The sequence below is a fragment of the Giraffa tippelskirchi genome, chromosome 14 (assembly GCF_054371585.1).
Source record: "Giraffa tippelskirchi isolate mGirTip1 chromosome 14, T2T-mGirTip1v1.2.pri, whole genome shotgun sequence".
NCBI lineage: Eukaryota > Metazoa > Chordata > Mammalia > Artiodactyla > Giraffidae > Giraffa > Giraffa tippelskirchi.
Genome location: NC_137288.1, coordinates 15,099,358 through 15,126,399, shown reverse-complemented (window position 1 = coordinate 15,126,399; position 27,042 = coordinate 15,099,358). Strand labels below are relative to the sequence as shown.

General features: G+C 50.9%; 1 long non-coding RNA gene, 1 other non-coding gene and 1 pseudogene across 2 annotated transcripts; 1 reads left to right on the top strand and 2 right to left on the bottom strand.

Annotated features, from left to right (window-relative positions):
- Positions 1-1,162: 1,162 nt before the first annotated feature.
- Positions 1,163-13,188, top strand: LOC145534836 (sodium- and chloride-dependent glycine transporter 1-like; annotated as a pseudogene).
- An 867-nt stretch (positions 13,189-14,055) lies between these two features.
- LOC145534924 (uncharacterized) lies at positions 14,056-26,680 on the bottom strand. Its single transcript, XR_014075077.1, has 2 exons — positions 26,380-26,680; positions 14,056-18,659 (listed from the first exon to the last, which is right to left on the bottom strand). It is a non-coding gene; the product is annotated as an uncharacterized LOC145534924 (long non-coding RNA).
- On the bottom strand, positions 22,813-22,884 carry TRNAC-ACA (transfer RNA cysteine (anticodon ACA)). The gene has a single exon. It is a non-coding gene; the product is annotated as a tRNA-Cys (tRNA).
- Positions 26,681-27,042: the final 362 nt, after the last annotated feature.

Sequence of the window (27,042 nt, the reverse complement as noted above, 5' to 3'; positions counted from 1 at the left end):
TCTCTGGGATTCTCTGTTGGTGACTCTCAGGGTCCTCCCTTGCCTCTTAGTGAGACTCCTCTGACCCCTCAGGCTCTGGTTCAGGGTGGCTGACTCAGTGGGAAGGGTGGAAGGGACATGGCATGGGGGATGGGTCTGCTCACACTTATAAAGGGACTTACTGGGTTAGTCCCAACTGTGGGCTTGGGGTCCTCAGTGGGGCTTCAGTCCACCCAGTCCGGCCCCACAGCTCCCCAGGCAAGCAAGCCCACATCCTTCCTTTGGGGCGAACCCCCTCATCAGCCCTTCCTGACCAGCTTCCTTTTCTTCAGCCCATGCTCTCTCAGCTCAGAGACCCTTTTCCGGAGTCACTCCCTCTAGTTCCCCTGAAGTAACTGGAACTAGAACTCCCCAGAGTCTGTTCTCCAAGTCTGGCATGGGGCCTACAACTCTGATCTCCTCCCCCAACTCATGGCCAGCAACTCCCCCCGCCAGTGCAGGTCAGCTTCCCCAGGGCTCCCCTCCTCAGTCATGGGCAATTAGAGAATTAGAGATGGCTCCCCTGGCCCTCCCATCCTGAGTCCCAGAATGCCTTCCTCAGGTCTGGCCCAGCTCAGTTTCTTCCCCCTTCTTGTACCCTACAGCCCTGACCACCATGTGCCCCCTAGAAAAAGCCTTCAGCTGCAGGAGGGGCCCAGCGTCCCCTCCCCCACAGCCACCTGCCATGGGCAGCATGCTCAACCTGGGGATATGGTGGCAACTGGTTGGGGGGCTGTCTGGACACAGACGCCTTTGTGCCCAGCCCAGCTTGACTGCTTGGTATGAGGCTCAGCTGTTCCCAGATCCTCACCCAGAGGGGAGAGGGGAGGCTTTGGAGGGGCTGGGGGGGCTCTCAATTCGAGCTCCCTCTCAGTGTCCCACCTCTCAGATGCTGACAGCAGCTCCTCAGGTGGGCTGGGGGGCTGGTGAGGGAGGCCCAGCTTGGCACCCCATGGCAGCCACTCTTTCCTCTGTGTTCCTCTGCCAGTCCTGCCTGCAGTTCCTGCCAGCAGAGGGGAAGCCCAGGGTGGGGGTTGGGGCCTGCAGTGTCCACAGTATCCCCACTGGGGGAGGCCTGAAGGGCCGGGCACCTCATGCCAATGCCTTGCTGATGGTAGCTTTTCTCCTGTCTGCACAGAATGGTGCTATGGCCAGCAAGGCTACTAAGAAGGATTGCAGCCTCCATCGGGGCAGCTGGGGCAACCAGATTGAGTTTGTACTGATGAGCATGGGCTATGCCGTGGGCCTTGGTAATGTATGGTGCTTCCCATACCTCTGCTTTCTCAATGAGGGAGGTACCCAGTGGGCACAGGGCAGGGGCCACCCACGTGGGTAGAGCCCAGCCACCAGGGCCCAGCCACCCGCTTCTGGCACAGACCCCACTCCAGACAGGCTGGCCTCTGGCCCTAATCTCCTTTGCCCCCACCCCTGTCTTAGGTACCCTTTACCCCCTGATGTTGGCAGCCTAATCTCTCGAGGGGAGGAAAGGTAGAGAGGAAAACAACCCAACCTCCCAAGTCTCAGTTTTATACCTCCTGCATTTCAACAGCCACCCCCAAAATGATTCAGGGGATATTTGAGGACCCCATCAGCTAATGTGTGTGAAATTGCTTGGTTAAGTCATCAATTCCCACCCAAACATGGCAGCTCTAGGACATGGGTTCAGCTCAGAACAGATTTCCTGGGAACCCCTGTCAAGTTCAAAAACAGGCCGTGAGCAGTGTGCCTCAGACTGAGGCTCCAGTCCAGGGCATGGCACACCCTCTTGGAAGCCCAGCCAATTGCAAAGGTTCTGCTGTCGGGTTCTGAGCAGGAAGAGGGTGGGATCCCCCAAATCTGGCCCTGAGATAGCCCTCTATCTGCCCACCAGAAGCCTTCATGATCCCCTACTTCATAATGCTTATCTTCTGCAGGATCCCCCTCTTCTTCACGGAACTCTCCTTTGGCCAGTTTGCAAGTAGGGCTGCCTGGTGGTCTGGAGGATCAGCCCCATGTTCAAAGGTGAAGCCCGGGTGGGGTACACACACATGCACACGCGCGCGCGCACACACACACACACACACAGAGGCTCCTGGGGGCCGTGCTGACTCAGCCATCTGTATAAAGACTGCCAACCCCTATGGAATCCGAGTGTTGACCCGAGGTCCGCATCAATGGCCAAGGCCAGGGACACATGCTGGGATCCATTGTTTACTTGACCTCCACCCTCTCCTTCTACCACATGCATACACAAAAGCCCTTTGCCAGCCTTCCCCACCCAGCTCCCAGCTCGCTCCTGCCAAGGCTTTGACCTGCCCCTTCTGTGGCCCTCCACGAAAGCCTGCCCGTTAAGCCCTTCAAAATTAGCTTCACGTCCTTCAGCTAGGTGTGTGAGGCTGCTCCTGCCCCTCCCATCCCCCAGGTGTGGGCTACAGCATGATGGTGGTGTCCACATACATCAGCATCTACTATAACGTGGTCGTCTGCATCGCCTTCTACTACTACTTCTCGTCCATGACGTCTGTGCTGCCCTGGACCTATTGCAATAACCCTTGGAACATGCCAGACTATGTGAGCTTGCTGGATAACCCCAACATCACCAACAGCTTGCAGCCTCCTGCCCTGCCTGGCAACGTCTCTCAGGCACTCAATCACACCCTCAAGAGGACAAGCCCCAGCGAGGAGTATTATAGGTGAGGCCCCTACAGGACCTGGGCTTCTAGGGATTACCCTGGGAGCCTATCTTCAGCCCGCCGTCTTCGCTGAAGGGCAGTAGTCTGCAGTCTAGGGACAGTGCCAGGAACGGAGCAGGGCAGAGGTGTGAGAAGAAATGTAAGGAGCTCACAGCCCACTTCAGGAGAGGCTGACACACAAGCTTTGTGAGTTTGTGAGAGTCCTTACACAGCAGCATTGAGGCTCCAACTGTCAGTCAGGTCAGAAGAGGAGGGTCAGGGTAAAGAGGGGTGGCTTCCTGGTAAGCAGAAAAGCACGAACAGAAGCCCTTAGTCTCAGATGAGCCTGAGGGAAAGCTGTTGTGACGAGGAGTAACAGGTGTGTGGGGAACTCACCAGCCATGTGGTAGCCTACAGGGAGTATGTGACTTTTGGAGGGCTTACAAGTATGAAGTGTGGACCTAACCCAGCAGAACCAAAGAAGAGCTGTGGAAGTTTCCTGAGCCAAGAGCTGTCATTATCAAGTTGGGTTTGGGAAGGGCAGCCTGGAACCCCTGAGCTCTGTGGTGACAGAGAATGGAGTCCCAGGGCTAGCTTGAAGGGAAGCTGTTGCTGGGGCTGTTTGAAACATCTTGTCCCAGCTGGGTGGGTGTGAGGGCACAGCAGGACATCCTAGAGGAAATTCCCCACGTCCTGTTGAGGAGCTCATGGGAAGAGGGCTTTGTGGACTGGTGGGCAGGTCTCGTTCATTCATTCCACAAACATTTATGGCATCCACTCTGCCGGGCCCTGTGTGCCCATGGGGTACAAACAGTCCTGAGATCATGCCACGAGGCAGTCACAGTCTAGAAGGGAGATGGGTTGTTAATGCTATTTGGGGCAGGGGCCTCAGTGCACGTATATGCAGTGTGTGGTGAGGGCAACAGAAGGTGATCAAGGAGGCTTCCCATGGACTTCTCTCAAGGTCCAGTGTCTAAGACTCCGAGCTTACAATGACTCCACTTCAGGGGGCACAGGTTCAATCCCTCCTCAGGGAACTAAGATCCCACATGACAAGCATGCCACAGTCAAAAAATAAATCATAGAAAAAAAACAAGACTTCCCAGAGGAGTGAGAAAGGAAGTATAGAAGGATTGGGAGACGTGGGCAGATGAGCTGCAGCCAGGAGGTGGCAGACTGGAGCTGGGGTTGGGAGCAGATAGGACAGAGAATTGGGACAGAGGAGGCCAGGAAATCAAAAGGCACAGGGCTTCCCCTGCCGGTCAGAGGGTTCGAGGTCTTCTCCATGTTGTGATGGAGAGTCAGGGCTGAGCGGTGGAGGTCCCAGTGACACTCGAAGTCCTAGCAGGTCCACGTCCTCTAAGCCGAGGGCCAGCACTCAGAGCCTCAGGGCCCAGTGTTCCTGGGCTGCTGCTGCTGCATACGTGCTCAATTGTGTCTCACTCTTGGCAACATCATGGACTGTAGCCTGCCAGGTGCCTCTGTCCATGGAATTTTCCAGGCAAGAATATTGGTATGGGTTGCCATTTCCTACTCCAGGGGATCTCCCTGACTCAGGGATTGAACCAGTGTTTCCTGCACCTCCTGCATTGGCAGGCAGATTGTTTACCACTGAGCCACCTGGGAAGGCCCTGTGCTGCGCTATAGATGTCCAAAGACAGTTAAGAGGTGGTCACCATCCTCAAGACACATGGTGGAGACCATAGAGCCTTTGCCTCCCAGTGAGGTTTGGGCAAAATTACCTCTGGGCAGATTCAGTCATTCAGTCATTGGACGGGTCATTTCCTGAGCACCAAGTAGGTACCGAGAACTGTACTCAGAGCAGGAACAGAGCGGGGAGTAAGAGACTCTGCCCACTTAGTTATTCTGCTACATTTGGGGCATGGTGTGGACTGGGCAACTTGATCTAGACTAGGGAGAACCTTCTGGAAGGTTCCAGAAACACAAAGTCCGGAGATGCTCCAGAAATGATCACCCCAGGGGCTATCTTCCAGGGTGGGGCTGCTGCTTGGCAAAGCTCAGGAGATTTTATCCAGTGCAATTAGAGGGGAATTTCCCTCCAAGAAAACTAGCCATGGGTCAGGAGGTCCACGGGATGGCCCGCTGAACTCCACTCCTTGTAGGAGGCTGGAGCCAGGCTTCCCTAAGGAACCGCAGTCCCAGGCAGGACTCCTTCCCTTCAGGATGGCTCCATGCTGCCCCCTCCTGGAAAGCCTAGGGAAGTGACCTTTGAGAGGGTTGCCCAAGCTGGCTTCAGCAAGATGAGGTGAGCAAGCACCCCCATTTCTGGGTAACTACTATGTGCTTATTGTTAAGTTGCTCAGCCGTGCCCAACTCTTTTGCAACCCCCTGGGCTGTAGCTCTGCAGGCTCGTCTGTCCATGGGATTCTCCAGGTAAGAATACTAGAGTGGGTTGCCATTTCCTTCTCCAGGGGATCCTCCCAACCCAGAGATCAAACCCAAATCTCCTGCATTGGCAGGTGGATTCTTTACCCCAGAGCCACCAGGGAACTATGTGCTAGGCATATTATATGATATCACCCCCAATTTCAGATTCAGAGACTGATTCCCTGATGTTAAGGAACTGGGCCGCAATGCTGTGTCAGGATATACATGTGTTAGGATATGCATGCCCTGCTGTGCCTGGTGCCTAATATGAACTAGGCTGATGATACTCTGCAGGCGTTCTGGGTCCACAGTCTCCAGTGACCCTTTGGAAAGCTGCACAATCTCATTTGAGCCCTACAGCAACCCTATTAGATAGTGTGTGCCAGTTTTATAAAATACTCCCGTTTTACAAGTGAACAAAGCAAATCAAGAGAAAGATTGACTCCTTTAAAGGAGAAGAGCTCTTAGGGCAGATTTCTGAGCCCAGATCTGCCTTTTGCCTACCCTTTGGACTCCAGCTTTCTCTGCCCTCACCATGTCTTTACAGCATTACCTTACAGTCCTCTGAGAGCTGATCTGATGCCTGCCAGGCAGGCCCTAAGCTCAGGCCCATGCCCTCATCTCCCCAGCAGACACCTGACACCCAATGGGACTTGGGTCCCAGCACCCCTCTCTCAGTGTCTTCATGCCAGCTCTAGAACCACACAGACCTCACTCAAATCCTGGCTGTGCTACATACAAGCTTGGCCTTGTGAGGTCACCAAACCTCTTTAAGTCTCAACTGTTCATCATTTAAGTGGGAGTGGTTACAACAACATTCTTGTTATTATAAAGATGTAGCAGAAATCACTAAGAACAGTGACGGGTGCATAGTGATACCCACTGGTGGAGATGCAGTGAAATAGACAAGAGTGTCCTGTTCTCAAGGCGTTTACCATCTGGTTGGGGAAATTAAAAAATAATGCAGAATAAGTCCAGTGATGTTATGTGAAAGCCAGCTTGCAAATATGCGTGGTTCCAAAAGTTTTTCAGTTAGTTCTTTGGTCTCAAAAGCCCATGGTCCAAAACCAAAACCAAACATTAAATACGGTGCCATAAAAAGAAAGTTAGAGTTCAGAAGATTAGCCTTCCAAACTCTTTTTTTAAAATTTTTTTTAATTAAATAAATTTATTTATTTTAGTTGGGGGTTAATTACTTTACAGTATTGTGGTGGTTTTTGCCATACATTGACATGAATCAGCGATGGGTTTACATGTGTTCCCCATCCTGAACCCCCCTCCCACCTTCCTCCCCATCCCATCCCTCTGGGTCATCCCATTGCCCCAGCCCTGAGCATTTGTCTCATGCATCGAACCTGGAATGGTGTTCTGTTTCACATATGATAATATACATGTTTCAGTGCTATTCTCTCAGGACGTCCCACCCTCACCTTCTCCCTCAGAGTCCATAAGACTGTTCTATGCATCTGTGTCTCTTATTCTATCTCGCATATAGGGTTATCGTTACTATCTTTCAAATTCCATATATATGCATTAGTATACTGTATTGGTGTTTTTCTTTCTGGCTTACTTCACTCTGTATAATGGGCTCCAGTTTCATCCATCTCAATAGAACTGATTCAAATGTATTCTTTTTAATGGCTGAGTAATATTCCATTGTGTATATGTACCACAGCTTCCTTATCCATTCATCTGCTGATGGACATCTAGGTTCCTTCCATGTCCTGGCTATTGTAAACAGTGCTGCGATGAACATTGGGGTACACGCATCTCTTTCACTTCTGGTTTCCTCAATGTGTATGCCCAGCAGTGGGATTGCTGGGTCACATGGCAGTTCTATTCCCAGTTTTTTAAGGAAGCTCCACACTGTTCTTCATAGTGGCTGTACTAGTTTGCATTCCCACCAACAGTGTAAGAGGGTTCCCTTTTCTCCACACCCTCTCCAGCATTTATTGCTTGTAGACTTTTGGATAGCAGCCATTCTGACTGGTGTGAAATGGTACCTCATTGTGGTTTTGATTTGCATTTCTCTAATAATGAGTGATATTGAGCATCTTTTCATGTGTTTGTTAGCCATCTGTACGTCTTCTTTGGAGAAATGTCTGTTTAGTTCTTTGGCCCATTTTTTGATTGGGTCGTTTATTTTTCTGGAATTCAGCTGCAGGAGTTGCTTGTATATTTTTGAGATTAATTGTTTGTCTGTTGCTTCGTTTGCTATTATTTTCTCCCATTCTGAAGGCTGTCTTTTCACCTTGCTTATAGTTTCCTTTGTTGTGCAAAAGCTTTTAATTTTAATTAGGTCCCATTTGTTTATTTTTGCTTTTATTTCCAATATTCTGGGAGGTGGGTCATGGAGGATCCTGCTGTGATTTATGTCGGAGAGTGTTTTGCCTATGTTTTCCTCTAGGAGTTGTATAGTTTCTGGTCTTACGTTTAGATCTTTAATCCATTTTGAGTTTATTTTTGTGTGTGGTGTTAGAAAGTGTTCTAGTTTCATTCTTTTACAAGTGGTTGACCAGTTTTCCCAGCACCACTTGTTAAAGAGATTGTCTTTTCTCCATTGTATATTCTTGCCTCCTTTGTCGAAGATAAGGTGTCCATAGGTGTGTGGATTTATCTCTGGGCTTCCTATTTTGTTCCATTGATCTATATTTCTATCTTTGTGCCAGTATCATACTGTCTTGATGACTGTGGCTTTGTAGTAGAGCCTGAAGTCGGGCAGGTTGATTCCTCCAGTTCCATTCTTCTCTCTCAAGATTGCTTTGGCTATTCAAGGTTGTTTATATTTCCATACAAATTGTGAAATTATTTGTTCTAGTTCTGTGAAAAATACCGTTGGTAGCTTGATAGGGATTGCATTGAATCTATAGATTGCTTTGGGTAGTATACTCATTTTCACTATATTAATTCTTCCAACCCATGAACACGGTGTATTTCTCCATCTGTTTGTGTCCTCTTTGATTTCTATCATCAGTGTTTTATGGTTTTCTATATATAAGTCTTTTGTTTCTTTAGGTAGATATATTCCTAAGTATTTTATTCTTTTTGTTGCAATGGTGAATGGTATTGTTTCCTTAATTTCTCTTTCTGTTTTCTCATTATTGGTGTATAGGAATGCAAGTGATTTCTATGTGTTAATTTTATATCCTGCAACTTTATTATATTCATTGATTAGCTCTAGTAATTTTCTGGTAGAATCTTTAGGGTTTTCTATGTAGAGGATCATGTCATCTGCAAATAGTGAGAGTTTTACTTCTTCTTTTCCCCTTGTATTGTATGCTGAACCCTTGCAATAAGAAAATAATACAAAGCACTACCAGTTTAACATATGTAACTAGACAAAGTTTTTAGAGAGTCTTTTGAGCAAGGAATGGGTTCTTTACTTTGAATGCTGGTGCTTAAAGTAAATCACCTCTCAGCTGTAGCAGTAAGATCCGGTGGATATTCTGGAAGGCAGAGCCTCCCAACATGATGTACCTTAAATAGTGTGCCAGTCCGGTCGGGGCTGGGTAGCCCAGAATCTCCAGTTCTGCTGCCTTCAGCTTTGAGTGGCCTTGTCTATTTGCCCCGTGGGCCCAAACTATTTTTTTTCTGCATATCCCAAAGGGAAAAAAATTGGAAAGCACAGCCGCAAGGGTCCAGGAGCTACTCCTGGGAGGAGGGGGTGGATCTTATTCATCCCTTTATCTTTAGTTCCCCCATGGACTGAGAGCCTGGAAAGTTTCTGACCCTGATGCCTGTTGAGTGTACCAACACAGAGGCAGGAGTTTGGCACAAGACGGATGTGTTGGTCAGCGCCCTCTTCAGGTCACGATATGAAGGGCAGCCTAGGAGAAGATTTGAGGCAGAGGAGGCCTACTAAGGTGCTTGCAAGTCTGACAGGCTGGTGGGCTGACCAAACACGCAAATCCCGGACGTGGCCACATTGTCCCATGAGGGGCCAGGGTGACCACCCATCACAAGGTATTAAACATGTTTTCATGAGTTTGAGAACAGAGTTGGCAAAAAAAAAGTAAAAATAGCTAAGAGTAGGGGACAGCCTATGAGTTATGCTGAGAAGTCTTCACTGAAAGAGGGGAAAGGAGCCTGTATTTTTCTAAATTTATCTACAGATTATCCTAGGTTGAAGTTATGATGCTCATTTTAAAGATGAGGAGACTGAGGGTCAAAGTTTGTCTCCTGCTCATCAGTTCTAGCCTGGACAACTCCAACAGCTAAGCCAGTCCCCCTCCAGATACTCCCCTTTATACTTCCAAGTCCATTTTCCATGATGTCAATTCATTCATCCATTCAGCAAATGCTTATTGGGCATGGCTCTGTGCCAGGCACTTTGAGAACCACCGGAGGGATACGAGAGTGAACAAAACAGACAAAAACCCTTGCCTTCATAGAAGGCAGATAACAAACTGAATAGTAAAATGTACAGTTTGATAGAAAGAGACATACTCTGGAGGAAAACACAGCCAAGAATTGGGTAAGATGTGCCAGGCTGGGGCTGGGGTTGCAGGTTTAATCCGGGTATCCAGAATAGGCCCCTATGCAAAGAGGACACCCAAGTAAAGATTTGAAGGAAAGAAGGAGGGAGGCAACCATGCCGACAAGCCTAACTGTGTAATTTGTGGGGCCCAGCGCAAAATGAAAAGATGGGGCCTCTTGTTCAAATGCCTTCAGGATTTCAAGATGGCAATGGCAGGACATTAAGCCAAGCACAAGGCCTCCTAAGCAGGGGGACCTGTGTGCCTGCACAGATCTCGCAACCATGTGGACATGTGGAGATCTGGGGAAAGAGTATGTCAGACAGGGAAGAGCATGTGTAAAGGCCCTGAGGTGGGAGTGGGCCTGGCACATTTAAGGAACAACAAGGAACCCAATGCAGCTGGAGCAGTGAGTAAGGGGGGAAGGAGCAGGAGGAGAGATTTGAGAGATTGCAGTTAGGACATAGTGGATCATGAAGGGCTTTGTAGGCACTGTATGGACTTTGTTTTTTCCATGGCCAGAGATGGGAGCTGCTACAAGGTTTTGAGCCAAGGAGAAGCCCTAAGAGACCTCTTCTAAAAACCCTCCAGAAGCTTCTCACTGCTCTCAGAATAAAATCCAAACTTCTCCATCTTGACTGCACAACTTCTCTTGATCTTGTTCCTTCCTATCTTCATCCTTCTCTATTCACCTTCCCTTCTCCTCCAGTCTTCCTGAGTTACCAACATGCCCAGGCAGTTCCTGATCCTGTCCTGCTGGGTCATGACCTGACCCTGACACATGTCCTCAGCCTGGCATGTGCTTTCATTTCTCTTCACTTACTTTCTCCATATCCTTCAAACTTTGGCTCAAGCCTCCCCTCTTCCAGGAATACTTTCAGTGTGTTCCTCCCCATGGGGTTAAGATGCTCCTGGCAGTGCCCACAACACCTGATTTAGGTCAATATGCCCAGCATCTAGCAAGGGCTTGGCACATCAACGTCCAGTAGATTGAAGAAACACAGCTGGCATGGTATAGGGCTCCAGAGAGAGTCATGCACACTCAGGAGAGGAATTCAGGTTCAAGTCTAGGCTTGTGTGCTCCAGTGTGTGTGCTAAGTCGCTTTAGTCATGTCCAACTCTTTGCGACCCCATGGACTATAGCCCTGCATGCTCCTCTGTCCATAGGATTCTCCAGGCAAGGATAGTGAAATGAGTTGCCATTTCCTCCTCTGGGGGATCTTCCCAACCCAGAGATCAAACCCCTATCTCTTGTCTCCTTCATTGACAGGCAGGTTCTTTACCACTAGCACCACCTGGGAAGCCTCTGTCTTTTCTGATTACTCCACTGCCTCCCTCTGTTCATCAGAGTTGTAGGACTAGTGTGGGTGAAAATGTCGCAGAAGCCTTCCTGGAGGAGGTGACGCCAGATAGGGTGCGTCCAGTCAGGAGGAGAGGGCCTTCCTAAAGGAAAGGCCTGGGCCGGGTCTGAGCAGGGACAGGGAGACCTCCACACCCAAGGGGCTGAGGAAGCTAGCCCAGGCCTGGGGTGTGGCCTTCAGATACCCTCAAGGATCCTGGGAAAGGCAGCAGGCAGAGAGGCCTGGGAAGGCTGGGGCTGGGGCCTCGCCAAGGCTCTCATCTCAGACAAGCCGGCTGCTGGGACTCCTTGAGAAAGGAGGGAGCTGCAAGGCTGGGCCTTGGCCTTGGGAATGTGTTGCTGGATGGTGCAGCTGGCCCTCAGTGACAGAGTATCCCCTTCCAGGCACAATGTGCTGAAGCTGTCGAATGACATCGGAAACTTCGAGGAGGTGCGGTTTCACCTCAGCTGTCTCCTTGTCTCCTGAGTGGTTGTCTTCGTCTGCCTCAGCCAAGGGGTCAGGTCTTCAGGAAAGAAAGTCCCCCTCCCTCCAGGATCTGTGTCCATCGAGAAATATCCTGCCTCCCCTGCCTGGGTTTTGTGTGTGGAGGGGTGGGTGGGAGAGTGATGAAAGCATGTCGGAGGGAAAGAGGGACCAGGGGACCCGTGGTGGTTGAGGGGGCAGGTTGGGGGGTGGATTGGGAAGAGCCCAAAGGAGTCCAGTGGGGTCCCTCTCACCCCCAGGTGGTGTACTTTAGGGCCACATTCCCCTACATGGTGCTGACCATCCTGTTCGTCCGTGGCGTGACCCTGGAAGGAGCCTCCACGGGCATCAAGTACTACTTGACCCCACAGTGGGACAAGATCCTGGAGGCCAAGGTGGGCCGTGGGTGGAAGGTGACCTGGAGGGATGGGGAGGGGCATAGAGGCGCCAGCCTCTGACCACAACTCCTCCTTCAGGTATGAGGGGACGCCACCTCCCAGATCTTCTACTTGCTGGGCTGTGCGTGGGGTGGTCTCATCACCATGGCTTCCTAAAACAAGTTCCACAACAACTGTTACCATTGAGAGTCTCTCTGCCAGCGCTGGGGCTGCCCCCAGTTCCTGCCCTTTCTTCAGCCTGATCCTGCTTCCCCCAGACCCACCAGATGCAGTACAGCCTTCTGGCCCACATGCACCCTCCCTTCCACTCACAGCCTTGAGATCTTGGCAATGCCGGGTCTGGTTCCAGTCACTGCAGAACAGAGAACACTTAGGCAGAAGAGAGAAGGAGTGATGTTAGTGATGCCCCAGGGGTCTGTAAGGACTCAAGAGCCTCACACTCACTTAAAGAGGCCCAGAACAGACCAGAGAGGAGATCGGGGGTCCTTTTGTTCCTAGAACTTTCCCTGTCTCCAAGTCTGCTGGCCCAAAATGGGCAAGAGGAACTAAGCTGCGTGTCCTGACCACATGTTTCCCTCCCCATTAGACACAGTGTCATCATCAGCATGACTAACTGTGCCACCAGTGTCTATGCCAACTTTGTCATCTTCTCCATCCTGGGCTTCATGGCCAATCACCTGGGCGTGGATGTGTCCAACATGGCAGACCACAGCCCGGGCCTGGCCTTCATGGCATACCCAGAGGCCCTCACACTGCTGCCCATCGCCCCATTCTGGTCCATGCTCTTCTTCATGCTCATCTTGATGGGGCTGGGTACTCAAGTACGAGGCGCAGGACTCGGGCCTGTGGCTTGGGGCGGGAGGAGGCAGGGCCAAGTGTAGGCCCCTGCTCTGATGGCCGTATCCTGCAGTTTTGCCTCCTAGAGACGCTGGTCACAGCCACTGTGGGTGAGGTAGGGAATGAGTGGATCCTGCAGAGAAAGATTTATGTGACCTTGGGCATGGCTGTGGCTGGCTTCCTTCTGGGCATCCCCCTCACCAGCCAGGTAAGAACCAAGGGGAAGGCTGGGCTGGAGTTGCCAGGGTATGGGGGGAAGACAATAGAGAGAAGGGGACCGTAGCCTCAGGCACCCCCAACTCAGCTGCCCACTGGCCGGTAGGCAAGCATCTACTTGCTGCTGCTGCTGGACAACTATGTGGCCAGATACTCCTTGGTCATCATCTCCTCTATCATGTGTGTGTCCATTATGTACATTTACGGGAGTTCTGGGTTTCCAACAGTATTCAACACCTGGAAGACAGACCCCCCAGCAGGGAGTGGAAGTGGTGGAGGGAAAGCCCACCATGACCAGGAACAATGTACTAAGTCTCATGAGACAACTCGCCATGGTTTCATTATTATCCCCACTTTACAGATGAGGAAACTGAGGCCCTGAGATGTTAAGTAATTGACCCAAGGTTATATAGCTTCCAAGAGTCAGAGCCCTCATGCAAAGCAGGTGGTCTGATCTGGAGCGTTCATGCTGGGCCCATGCTGCACTAGAAACAAGTTTAGAAGGAGGAGTGGTCTGTGACTACAAACCTTCTGATTTTGTTCCTTTATGATCAGGGTGAGAAGTTGGGGGTGGGGATGGGGGTAGGGGCTGGGGGGGGGGTGGATTTGCTAGTGTAATGGTCCCTCCACAGAGAAGAGGCAGGGCCATCTCTGAGTGACAGAGGGGTCAGCCCGATGATCAGGGCAGTGTCTGGAGTCATGCCCCCTGTCACGCCAGCTCCTCTGTGCCACAGAGAGGTCAGCACCAGATTTCCACATTGGCTCATGTTTCTGAGAAAAGAAAAAGGCCCCTGAGGGTCTGAGGACTCCATCACATGAGGTGTGGGATCTTCCCAAGCCTGGCACAGGCACCAGCTCTGGCCACTGGCGCAGCTTTGAAACAGGAGGAGAGGAAGTGTCCTGTAAGTGGTGGGAGGCAGGGGAGGGCAGACACCACCACCAAGCACTGTGCCCTCGGGGGTTGTGGCTTTGGCCCAGGACCTTCCCTGGGGGAGCTCATCCCCCAGGGCTCCCAGGAAGCTGCCACCCTGTGGGGAGACCCAGAGCGCCACCCAGGCAGGGCAGGAGGCAGGAGGCAGCCTGGGTCCAGTGTCTCCAGGAAACTGAGGCAAAGCCTGCAGCATCCTCTCTGTGCTCAGAAAGCCAGGCTGGAATCATCTTAGGGTGAGGATGCTAGGCTCTGTGGACCACGTGCTTCCAGGCTGTTAGTTTCCTTTTGGAGGCTTTACTTCTTCATAGTGCTGAAAAGTTTTTTTTTTGTTTTTTTTTTTATTCTACAAACTCCATCCTTCTATCAGCTCAAATAAAGAATTTGTCCGCACATGAAATCAGGCTCTAGTTCCATTCAGGAAACTTGTTATAAGCTCCTCTAAGTGCAGCATCCCCCGGATGTGGGTCTTGACTTCTAAAATTTAGTCACTAAAAAGGCTGGAGGGGCCTGAGCTCCAGGATGTGGCTGACGGCTTGGGAAGTGTATGCTGAGGCCTCCTGGCAAGCAGCACCCATTGTCCCAGGCCCTCCAAGTGGCCCATGAGCCACCTGCCCATCTTTCTGCTTCCTGCAGTATTTTTGTTGCTGGAACCCTAGGCTTTACCTCTGGTGTCCCTTGGCTCTTTCCAAAGCGGTTTCTGAGAGCACTCCCAGCCTGACACAGTTTCTGGGCTTCAGAGCCTCCCCCCAGCTGTCCATTGCCGTCTCTGCAGCCATAGACTGGCAGGACTTCTCCCTTTCCTTTCCCCATTGCTCCCACCTCCCTGTGTCAGTCAGTTCAGATCAGCACATGAGATTGTGCCAGGCGCTGTGCTGGGCACTGGAGACCTAGAGTTGATGCAATCCCAGGAGCTCCCAGGTCTGGAGGAAACATTCAAAAAATGCTTAGTAGATGGGAAATGCCACTGAAGCCTTAAAGGCCATGGATTTGGCCTTAATTCAGCAGGCAGTGGGGACCACTGCAAATCTTTGAGTATAACTGAATTCCAAGGGCCACGGCAGCTGAACAGTTTCTTGCCTGCTTCAGGATTATCCAGAAGCCAGGCCCCTCCCCTTCCACAGTGCCCACCTGCCCATCATACCCCGGACCCCTGGTGCCATCAGCTTCTTCTGCTACCCAAAGGTTGATGTCACCCCTGCCCTCTCTGAACTGTCTCTTTCTAGTCTGGGAAAATGGAGAGGGAGGGAAACAGTGCTGATAGGAGGCCTAAGGCCTGCATGAGGCTGGGCAGGACTTATGCCCACTCCCAACCCCCACTCTTTGCAGTTTATGCTTATCTTCCTGGTGATCGAGTACCAGGATCCATCACCTACAACCAGTACAGTTACCCAAGCTGGGCCGAGGCCATTGGCTTCCTTATGATTCTGTCCTTGTCAGGTGCATTCCATTCTATGCCCTGTTCCACCTAAGGAGAACAGATGGGGACACCCTCCTCCAGGTGAGGGGTGGTATATCAGGGTACATCCACAGTCCCACCCTCCCTGTCTCCACCCCCACTTCACACACTTGGGGGCCTCACTGCAGGTGCCTAGCAACCTTGTCAATGTGGGACACGTTTAGATGGTCCTTGATGATGCTGAGGTCCCAGTGACAGCTGCTGGCAGATGAAGCCAACTTCACTCTCCCATGCTGCTTCACCCCAGGCCTTCAGGACACAAACGCCATTTCTCCTAGACAATTTTTTGCTTTCTCACAAAGACAACACAAGATGGTACTAAAAGGAGGAGATCTGGAGCATGGGATTGCACATGGGTCCTGCCACCCTTTACTGTGTGGGAGTCTGGGAAAGTCAATCATCCTTTTTGAGCTTTAGTATCCTCACCTGCAAAATGGGGACATCACCCCTTTCATAAGAATGTGTGAAAAAGAAAAAAAAGAATGTGTGAGACGTAAGTTGCTACCATTCACTGATGAACACGCTGCTGCTCATTTATCTCACTCAGTCCCTAGCCCTCTCTAACCCAGTCCTCGCAGTCTGACTATCCCAGCCTGAGGGACAACTGGACACTGGATGAAGTCTTTCCTTCCACTCATAACTGTGTGTAGTTATCCCTCTTCCTGCAAAGCGCTTCTCTTTGTATCTGTATGGAATTCTGTTCCTCGTACTCCAAAACCCAGATCTAACCAAGCTCCCAGGATCAACACATGTTTCCTGGGCCTCTGCAGCCCTCATGGGCTGACCCCTACCACAGGTGGCTGTTGAAGTGTCAGTCCGAGACCAGGAGCTCCTCCATGCCCGCAGGGAAGGGGACTGAGTTGGACTTTCTGTGAAACCATTGGATTAAAGCTGACCCAGTGGTGCTCTCCTGTCCTGGGTTCCTCTCTACCAGCTCCCTGTCCTCTGAGCCCCTGGTGACCCAGCTCTACATATGTATAAATAGAGGCACTAGATCCCCATGAAAGGAACCACCCCACCCCCACCCCCACCCCCACCCCTGGAGCCGCCAACCATCCCAGCTGCTCCCAGGCTTGGAAGCACCCTAGCCAGCTGGGTTCCTGCATGGCCCTGTCCAAAGAGCTGCTTAGGCATGAGGGAGGCAGCTGAGCTGGCCTGGCAGAGACCATCTAGGCTGGGAGTGGTGGGGAGGAACATGTGCGGCAGGCATGTGGGCCTGGGCACGTGCTGGGAAGTGGCTTGCCCTCCATGGGGCACCTGCCACATGGAGAGCCCAGCAGAGGCTCCAAGGATGACACATGGTAGACACTGAGGAGTCCCAGGGGGCCCATGTCTTCACACCCAAGCCTGGGGCAAAGGGGAATGGAAGTGAGGACCTCGTGGCCAGGGCCAGCTGCTTACTCCTGCATACCAGGATACAATTGGCAACAGAAGTCACAGAACTGGGAGGCTCCAAGTGCCCCTGGTTTATGCACATGGCCCTCAGCTCCCTCTGTTCTGCCCCACCATGGCCTCTAGAGAAGGAACATCCTTCATGATCTGCCCTTAGGGGACCACGGGCAGCTAATGAAGTCCAGGTACAGCTGCCCAGATTAGCTAAGAGGGATGACGCTCCTCAGAGTCAAGCACTACATGGAGGCAGCACTGGTTCCAACTAAGTCCTGAGACTAGTGTAGCCCAGGGTCATAAGCAAAACTGAGAAAGAAGCAGGAATAGAATCTCGAGCAACCACTAGGGGTGCCCAGGGGACCTGCTATGGAGCCTCAGATGCAGCGGCAGTGGGCAGATGTCAAAGGTCAAAGGGTATGAAGGAAACTACGCTCTGGCTATCTTTAGTCATATCCTGGTGCTGGGAACAGGTGTCCCAAGGCGGCATTCCCTTTCACAGATGGGATAGCCTTCAGAGCCTGGGGTCTGGGAAGCTCAACCCCGGTGGGGGTTCTAGGGCCTTGGGATTCAGGCTCTCTGTGCTGCCCATGTGGGTCCCACATCACCCCTGCCTGCCTTCCCCAGTCCTTTCAGGGTCACTCCAGAGAAAGCAGAGCAGCCAATGAATACCCAGAGGGTTTCTTAAGTTTCATGGCACTCAGAATCTCCATGGAGGGAGGGGCAGAGCTGCACTCCACTTTCTGCTACAGGCCCATGGCAATTCCAACACTTCTGGCAAGAAGGAAGCCAGTCTTGATCCTATCATGGCATCTACTCCCCCCTAGCAAGTATGAAGGTCTTGAGACCTCTGTCTCTGCCCACATCTGAGCACTCAAGAGCTCAGGCTGGCTCAGGAATACTTTGAGAAGCCTAATTCATTCAGACTTGTTCCAATCAGGAGTGGGACAGACCAGAGTGGGCCTGAGGGGCTGGATGCTGGAAGTTAAGGACCAGGCAAAAGTGAGGGTCTTGAGCCTGGAGCACAACTGTTTGGCTCCCTCCCCAACAGCATTTCTCTGGACTGAGGAATTCGGAGTCCCAGAAATCCCTGGTGAGAGACAGGGATTGTTTGGGGAGGGCTCAGTAAGAGACCCTAAGTCAATCAGTCTTTCACTGAATGAGACAGCAACAGGAGAATCCGCGTGGGGAAGGGAGGAGCCAAGGGAAGGTCCATGCTTAGCCACTGGCTTCCTCCCGGTCAGCTGCCCAGTCTCACTGGTTCTTGAGGCAATATCCCCAGAGAAGGAAGATAGCAACTGCCCTTGGGGTATTTTCCTGGCTTCTGATTCCAGAGCTGGCCTGCTCCGATCACCCATGAGCCATCCATCCGTGAGCTCGCTCTGCTCTTGCCCTCTGCTTCGCACCACCTCTCCTGTGCTCTGAGGCAGTGGGCAGTGAAGAGCCGTGACTTGGGGAAAGAGGAGAGGGATGTTTCCTGAAAGACCTCACAAGAAGATTCAATATGAAAAGTTCTACGCTATTTTTCGAGTGGAAGAAGAGAAAAATCAGTCTCTGAGAACTCCTTGATCAGCCCCTACTGAATGCTCCCCACAGCAGGCAGAGCACAGGATGAGGGTGCCAGGGTGTCAACCACAGGACAGCCCTCCCGGAAGGATGGACTGCAGCCTGATCTCCAGGGTATCTTGTGATGAGGGTGGGGAGTGTGCTTCCTGCCTCCCAGCATGACTTTCGGGCTCTGTAGCAGAATCTGCCTGCTGTGGGCTCTGAACCATGGCAGTATCTAACCTGCTAGGTGCCTGCAATAGTCCTAGCGCTCAGGAGTCCTGGCAGTGCCAGACTTGGGGTCCCGTGGAGCCTCCTAGGCCCTCCTGTCGGGGCCAGCAGCTGACAGCATGCCCCAGAAGGGATGGATGGTGCTCATGACCCCCACCCCCTTGCTGCAGTCTGGTTCCTGTACTCACCAGCATCCCTTTGGCACCTTTTCCTGCCATGGTGGTAGTGAGTTAGGGGCTCTGGAGTCCCGGATCACACTCACAGGCTTTGTTTCTAGCACCTTTCAGAGTACAGGCTTCCAGAGCTGTGGAGACAGCAGAGAATGAGGTGAGGATTTGGCACGGGAAAGGCAGAGCAGGACGTGTGTGGCTCTCCAGAACAGGTAGTGCAGGACCCAGACAACCTGCCGCTTTTCCCTCCCATCCTGTTCCTTTCTGGATGACCCTCAATCCAGTTCCTACTTCACTCTTCTCCAAACCTTACCCCTGAAACCCTTGGTCTCCAGGCTTCCTGTCCCAATGGGCAAAAGTTTATTTTTGACTCTCCAGATGCCCAATTATATAAAAGAAAAAAAAAGAAAAAAGAACACAGAACTGGGACAGGGTCCAATTCCTTCATCATCTGTGTGAATGGCCTCAACCTTTCCCCTGAAAGGGAGTCAGCTTGGATCAACACATGCTCCCCCACCTCGCCCCAGCCAGGCAGCCAGGATGGGCCTTCCCTATCCTGATGCTGCTCAGCCTGGGCTCCAGGCATCTGGAGTTACATCACTAACTTGGACCAGAAGCTCTGGGCACAGCAAACACAGCATGTGCAGGCACGCCTCCGTGCCCTTGCTCAGAAGGGCCCCTGCCGAATATCTTCCCTCCTGCTCCCCAGGTGAAATTCTACAAACCCTTTGGGACCCTGCTTCAATGTCACCTCTCCTCTGTTGCTTTTCCTGACAAGGCCCCCACTCCACTCCAAAATGAACAGATTGCTTCCTCTTTTGTGTTTTGTGCTACCAGTGTTCTTATAAACTCACTCTAGACATATTTGCTTATGTCTGTCAACTGTGTGCTAGGCAGTTCCCTGAGGGATTGGATGTGTTTTATTGACCCTTCTGTGCCCAGTTCTGCTTGCAGAAAGTGTTGCTGGAATTGAGTTGAAGAGAAATGGATAACACCAAGGCCATGGAATCAGGAGACAAGTCAGCTGCAGAGATTGTTCACAGTTAAGTGGGGCTGACAGTGGGGGGTGGGGAGCAAACAGACTGACAGGAGGCATGGCCATGCATCTGCTGGCGTCTGAAGATTTGATGTTTGACAGATGCAGATGGAAGACAAGGTACTTTTTGACACGCCACAGGAATGGAATCATGCCACAGGAATGGAATCAACCTTCGAGAGCCACAAAGAACGCTCTCATGGGAGGAAAACCCATGGTCAGATGGACAAGGACGTTCACCCTTCATAGGACCTGGTAACAGGAAGGACTGGGGTCTTCTCTGGGTACTCTCAGGGAGTGGACTCTACTGCAAAGGCTATTCTGTGTCACTCGGTCCCCCTGACAGCCACCTCAAGAGTTCACAGACCCAGGAAGTCATTGGAAAGCTAGAAAAGAGGAGGGAACAGCTTTTCTTTGCCTCTGCAAATCCACCCTAGGTTCAGGTCAGTTCAGTCACTTAGTCCTGTCCGGCTCTTTCTGACCCCATTAGCTGAAGCATGCCAGGCCTCCCTGTCCAACACCAGCTCCTGGAGTTTATCCAAACTCGTGTCCATTGAGTCGGTGATAACATCCAACCATCTCATCCTCTGTCGTCCCCTTCACCTCCTGCATTCAATCTTTTCCAGCATCAGGATCATTTTCAAACGAGTCAGCTCTTTGCATCAGGTGGCCAAAGTATTGGAGTTTCAGCTTCAATATCAGTCCTTCCAATGAATATTCAGGGCTGATTTCCTTTAGGATGGACTGGTTGAATATCCTTGCAGTCAAAGGGACTCTCATAAGTCTTCTCCAAAGCATCAATTCTTCAGCGCTCAGCTTTCTTTATAGTCCAACTCTCACATCCATACATGACTACTGGAAAAACCATCACCTTGATTAGATGGACCTTTGTTAGCAAAGTAATGTCTCTGCTTTTTAATATGCTGTCTAGGTTGGTCATAAATTTCCTTTCAAGGAGCAAGCAAGCGTCTTTTAATTTCATGGCTATGGTCACCATCTGCAGTGATTTTGGATCCCCCAAAATAAAGTCTGTCACTGTTGCCACTGTTCCCCATCTATTTGCCATGAAGTGTTGGGACCAGACAGATGCCATGATCTTAGTTTTCTGAATGCTGAGTTTTAAGCCAACTTTCTCACTCACCTCTGTCACCTTCATCAAGAGGGTCTTTAGTTCCTCTTTGCTTTCTGCCATGAGGGTGGTGTCATCTGCATATCTGAGGTTATTGATATTTCTCCCAGCAATCTTGATTCCAGCTTGTGCTGGTGAAATGCCCAGCGTTTCTCATGATGTACACTGCATATAACTTAAATAAGCAGGGTGAAAATATACAGCCTTGACGTACTCCTTTAGCTATTTGGAATCAGTCTGTTGTCCCATGTCCAGTTCTAACTGTTGCTTCCTGACCTCCATACAGGTTTCTCAAGAGACAGGTCAGATGGTCTGGGATTCCCATCTCTTTCAGAATTTTCCACAGTTTATTGCGATCCGCATGGTCAAACGCTTTGGCATAGTCAATAAATCAGAAATAGATATTTTTCTGGAACTCTCTTGTTTTTTTGATGATCCAGTGGATGTTGGCAATTTGATGTCTGGTTCCTCTGCCTTTTCTAAAACCAGCTTGAACATCTGGAAGTTCACGGTTCACGTATTGCTGAAGCCTGGCTTGGAGAATTTTGAGCATTATATTACCAGCGTGTGAGATGAGTGCAATTGTGCAGTAGTTTGAGCATTCTTTGGCATTGCCTTTCTTTGGGATTGGAACGAAAACTGACCTTTCCCAGTCCTGTGGCCACTGCTGAGTTTTCCAAATTTCTGGCATATTGAGTGCAGCACTTTCACAGCATCATCTTTCAGGATTTGAAATAACTCAACTGGAATTCCATCACCTACACTAGCTTTGTTTGTAGTGATGCTTCCTAGGCCCCACTTGACTTCACATTCCAGGATGTCTGGCTCTAGGTGAGTGATCACATCATCGTGATTATCTTGGTCATGAAGATCTTTTTTGTACATTTCTTCTGTGTATTCTTGCCACCTCTTCTTAATATCTTCTGCTTGTGTTAGGTTCATATCATTTCTGTCCTTTATTGAGCCCACTTTGCATGAAATGTTCCCTTGGTATGTCTATCTCTAATTATCTTGAAGACATCTCACATCTTTCCCATTACACTGTTTTCCTCTATTTCTTTTGATCGCTGAGGAAGTCTTCCTTATCTCTCCTTGCTATCCTTTGGAACTCTGCATTCAAATGGGTTTATCTTTCCTTTTCTCCTTTGATTTTCACTTCTCTTCTTTTCCCAGCTATTTGTAAGCCCTCCTCAGACAGCCATTTTGCTTTTTTTCATTTCTTTTTCTCGGGGATGGTCTCAATCCCTGTCTCCTGTACAATGTCACAAACCAGAATGTGGTCCACTGGAGAAGGGAATGGCAAACCACTTCAGTATTCTTGCCTTGAGAACCCTATAAACAGTTTGAAAAGGCAACAAGATAGGACACTGAAAGATGAACTCCCCAGGTCGGTAGGTGCCCAATATGCTCCTGGAGAGCAGTGGAGAAATAACTCCCGAAAGAATGAAGGGATGGAGCCAAAGCAAAAACAATACCCAGTTGTGGGTGTGACTGGTGATAGAAGCGCGGTCTGATGCTGTAAAGAGCAATATTGCATAGGAACCTGGAATGTTAGGTCCATGAATCAAGGCAAACTGGAAGTGGCCAAACAGGAGATGGCAAGAGTGAATGTGGACATTCTAGGAATCAGGGAACTGAAATGGACTGGAATGGGTGAATTTAACTCAGATGACAATTATATCTACTACTGTGGGCAGGAATCCATTAGAAGAAATGGAGTAGCCATCATGGTCAACAAAAGAGTCCGAAATGCAACACTTGGATGCAATCTCAAAAACGACAAAATGATCTCGGTTCGTTTCCAAGGAAAATCATTCAATATCATGGTAATTCAAGTCTATGCCCCAACCAGGAATGCTGAAGAAGCTGAAGTTGAACAGTTCTATGAAGACCTACAAGACCTTTTAGAAATAACACCGAAAAAATATGTTATTTTCATTATAGGGGACTGGAATGCAAAAGTAAGAAGTCATGAAACACCTGGAAAAAGTGAAAGTGAAGTTGTTCAGTCATGTCCGACTCTTTGTGACCCTATGGATTGTAGCCTACCAGGCTCCTCCATCCGTGGGATTTTCCAGTCAAGAGTATTGGAGTGGGTTGCCATTTCCTTCTCCAGGAGACCTTCCCCACCCAGGTATTGAACCCGGGTCTCCTGCATTGTAGGCAGACGCTTTACCATCTGAGCCACCAGGGAAGTCCAACACCTGGAGTTACAGGCAAATTTGGCCTTGGAGTACAGAATGAAGCAGGGCAAAAGCGAATAGAGTTTTGCCAAGAGAACACACTGGTCATGCAAACACCCTCTTCCAACAACACAAGAGAAGACTCTACACATGGACATCACCAGATGGCCAACACCGAAATCAGATTGATTATATTCTTTGCAGCCAGAGATGGAGAAACTCTTTACAGTCAGCAAAAATAAGACCAGGAGCTGACTGTGGTGCAGATCATGAACTCCTTATTGCCAAATTCAGACTTAAACTGAAGAAAGTGGGGAAAACCACTAGACCATTCAGGTATCACCTCAATCAAACCCCACCCTAGGTTCCCTTTGGCCTTTCCCCTGGCCACCAGGTGTGCTGCATAACCGCCTCAGGGCCAGGCAAGGGTGGGACTTGTAACCGTTTCCCTTGGGTTAGTCACCCAGGCCAGGTTTCCTGCTTCTGTAGACAAGTCCCTGCTCATGGGTTTGATCTTCTGGGGGCAGTCAGGAGAAGAGGTAATGTGATCATACCCTTGTTCTCATTCACCACCTCCCTCCCTCCAGGCTATAAACTCTGGACTTATTCTCTTCAAAGCTGTCACTCTTTGGTTAACAAATAATAATGACAATGATGACAGTAATGAAGCACAGCCACCTCATGGCTTGGACATCATGGCTTCTGGTCAGATGAGTAAACTGAGGACACTCTGTCCTGGAACTTGGGATACAGGGTGATATCCCAGAGTAATGCAAACATGGCCCTTGTGTTCAAGGTGCTTCTCTTTCTCAGTGGAAAAAAGACTGCTTGGCAGCTGCTCCCAGGACAATGAGTTGGGTGCAAAGCTTTGCTACTTCTCCTGCCTCTGCTGTTTCTGTTAACTGGACCCATCCATCCATTCAAAAAGTACCACCTGAAAGCCTATGATAGGTCAGGCCCTCTGATAGGGGTTGGGCATCCACATTACCCAGGTACCAGGCCTGCCCCTCACCCACATATGGACCACTATTGCCAAGCTGTCTGTGCCATGAGGGTCAGAGTCAGGTTAGTTTGTGATGAAGAGCTTGGACTCTGACCTGGGAGGAGATCCGACTCTGCCAACTCACTAGGTATGTGACTTCAAGCAAATTACTTAACCTCTCTGATCCTTGGTTTTCTCAATCTGGAAGATGGGGATAATTATACTTGCTTTGTACCTTCTGAAGTTTCTCCTTAAGTTTTGACTCTACAGGTCCTCCACTTTCTCCTCCCCTCCAATCCATTAATCTTCCCAAAGTCCCCCAAACCCTGATTCCCTGCAATAGTCTTCCACAGCCAACAGGATATGGCCTAAATCGCTCAGCAGGCCGTTAGGGCTGGCCACAGTTCAATTCATTTATTCCACAAATATTTATTTTGGGCTTGCTCTGGGCCAGACCTGTGCTGAGCACCATGAACTCTTCAGCCTCTGGCCTCCTGCAGCTTACAGGCTGGGTGGAAAGAGAAACCAGTTAAACAGGTGACTCACATGCATATCATTAGAGCCTACAATAAAGGGTGAGAAAGTGAAAGATCCTCTTTAACCAGAGTCTACACCAGCGGGGCCTGGCCTTGTCTGAGTGTTATAGAGGACTTTCCTGAGGAAGTGATGTTTAAGAGTCAGAGGGGGATGATTAGGCAACAGTGAGCCACAGAAGAGGAAGAGAGATTCAAGCAAATGAAATAATACAGAAAAAGACCAGGAGCCTGGGGCTCAGAGAGTGAGGGAGAAAGTGGCCAAAGATGGAGGTGGATGCAAAAGCAGGGTCAAGGTCGTTGGGGCCTTGTTTTGATCTTTATCCTGAGGGCAATGACTGTCACTGAAGTCTTTAAACCAGAGTTGTAACTTAGAGGAGGAACAATTGGTGATGTGTGCATTTTGAAAACACCAACCTAGATTAGTACGGAGAAAGGACTGGAGGGAGGGAAGAGGGGAAGAAAGGATATTGATTAGGACTAGGCCAGGCCAGGAATGAGGCACCTTGGCTCAGGAAGTTGATGACGGTGTGGGGAAAGGTACACAGATTTGAGAAAAATATAGAAGGTAACTTTGGTAGGACTTGGTGATGCACTGGACTTGGGGGTGAGGAATAAGGAGGGGTCTCTGGTTTCTAATGGTATAATAGGAAGAAGCCAGTATCCATCCCAGAGACCAGAGACAGAAATGCTGGGGATGCTGCAGGTTTGGAGAGGGGGAGAGGATGAGCTAGGTTGGGTGAGCTGGGTTCAAGCTGCCTGTGAGCCACTCAAGGGAGGATTGGGAGAGGATAATCATAGGACCTGATCCATCTTTACTATCTCATTGCTCAGTCTTCCTCTCCTCCAAACAGGATTTTCAGGTCAATCAATTTTAAGGGTCCATCTGGGCCAAGCCTTTAAGTCTTTACTGGGGATGGAAAGGTGACAAGGTTCTTTCCCTCCTTCAAGAACCTCACAGTTTAGGAGAAAGATAGAAGAGGAGGGAGGGGCTTGTGGGAGTGGGGAAGGGCCTTTACTTCTGCCTAGAGCCAAAATCAGCTACCTACAGCCACTTATGGCCACCTGCGGGCCATGTGGGACTATCCAGCATCCCCAGAGAGTTCTTGCCTTCATTCCGTTGCTTAGGCAATTCCCTCTTCCTTGAGCACCCTTGTCCCCATTTCCATCTGTATTTACCCCAGACATCTTCAAAACCTGTTCCAAAGCCATTACCACCAAGAAGCCTTCCTTTCTCTTCCATTTGCAGTTAGTCTTTCCACTGTGCCCCTGGTTACACCCAGTGTACATCTGATCAACACGTTCCTCACACGCAGCCATTGGAGCATGGTTACTTGTGTTCAAATCTGCCTTCCCCACCAGCTGGAGAGATCCCAGGGCAGAGGTGTGATTCTTCTGGATCCTCAGAGCTGGGCACTGAGGCTCAGTCACAGTGTAGGCCGAGTTAATGGGGCATTTTCTTGTGGTGCTCAGAAACACTTGGGCCCATTAGTCCCATCCTAGAACCAGTCCCCCTCACTCACTACCCTCCAATCTTCTGATATTCCCTCACTTTGGGGTTCTTTAACCTCTCAGGCCCTTCTCTCCTTCTCCACTCTTCGGCCCAACAACCTTTGTCTTCTTCCAGCTGCAGCATCAAGCTTGTTTGAGCAAAGAAACAGACCTAGGCCTTATGAGAGCTGTCAGATAGACAGGGACACGGCTCCTTCCACAGTGACCAGCGAGGGGGCGTGGCCTGCGAAGAACTGGCCCGAAAGGGGGCGTGGCTCCTTTAAGAAGCAGCCGGCCCACCCAGAAGAGGCCGGCCCCTGAACCGTGGGAAAAGGCCCCTCCAGCCCTCCGGGAAAACCCCCCTCCCGCCCGGGCCCATCCTTACAGTCCACTCCCACAGGCCTTGTCTGCAGGGTGCGGGGCACCGGCTGGGGATGAGCGCCCCTGGCTGCTAGGCTCCTATCCTCACCTGTGGCCCACTGGGACTGCCCTAAGCGCACCTGGATTGAGGGTCGAGATGAGGATGGCGCGGATTCTTCCTGGGAGAGCAACAGCCAGAGAACACCGCGGCGGTAGCCCCTTCCCAAAGCCGGTAGCGGCAGACAAGGGTCCGAGGGCACCGAGATTCCCTGGCACGGCTTCCCAGGACCTTTTGGCACGCAGGAACCCACACCCGACCGGCGAGCCGGCGGGCAGATAGGGAGGCAGGCCGGCTGGAGGTCCCTGGCGTCGGCAGTTCCCTAGCGTGAAGACCCAACTGGCGCCCTGAACGGAAGCTCTGGTTTCGGCGCTTCCGGTACTGACACGTGCCCTCCGCTGGAGACCAAACCGTCAGCAGCAAGCAGCTCCCCTCCTCCAGCAGCAGGCCCGCCCCCCACCCCACCCCGCCGCCGCCGTTCCGTCCACTGCAGCTCCTTGGTGACAGTGGTGACACCCAGACGTACGCACCTACCCGACCTTTCGGAGAGACAGACATCCCCACGCGTGCACCCAGACTCATCCACAGAGGCCCGCATGCATGCGCAATCACACACACGCACACACACTCGCTCGCGCACTCTCGCTTTTCCTGGGGCTCAGCCCCGTGGAGCCCCCAAACACCCAGACCGCCGGCCGGCAGGATAGAGCGAGGCATGGGCTGCAGCACGCCCTACCCAAACCCC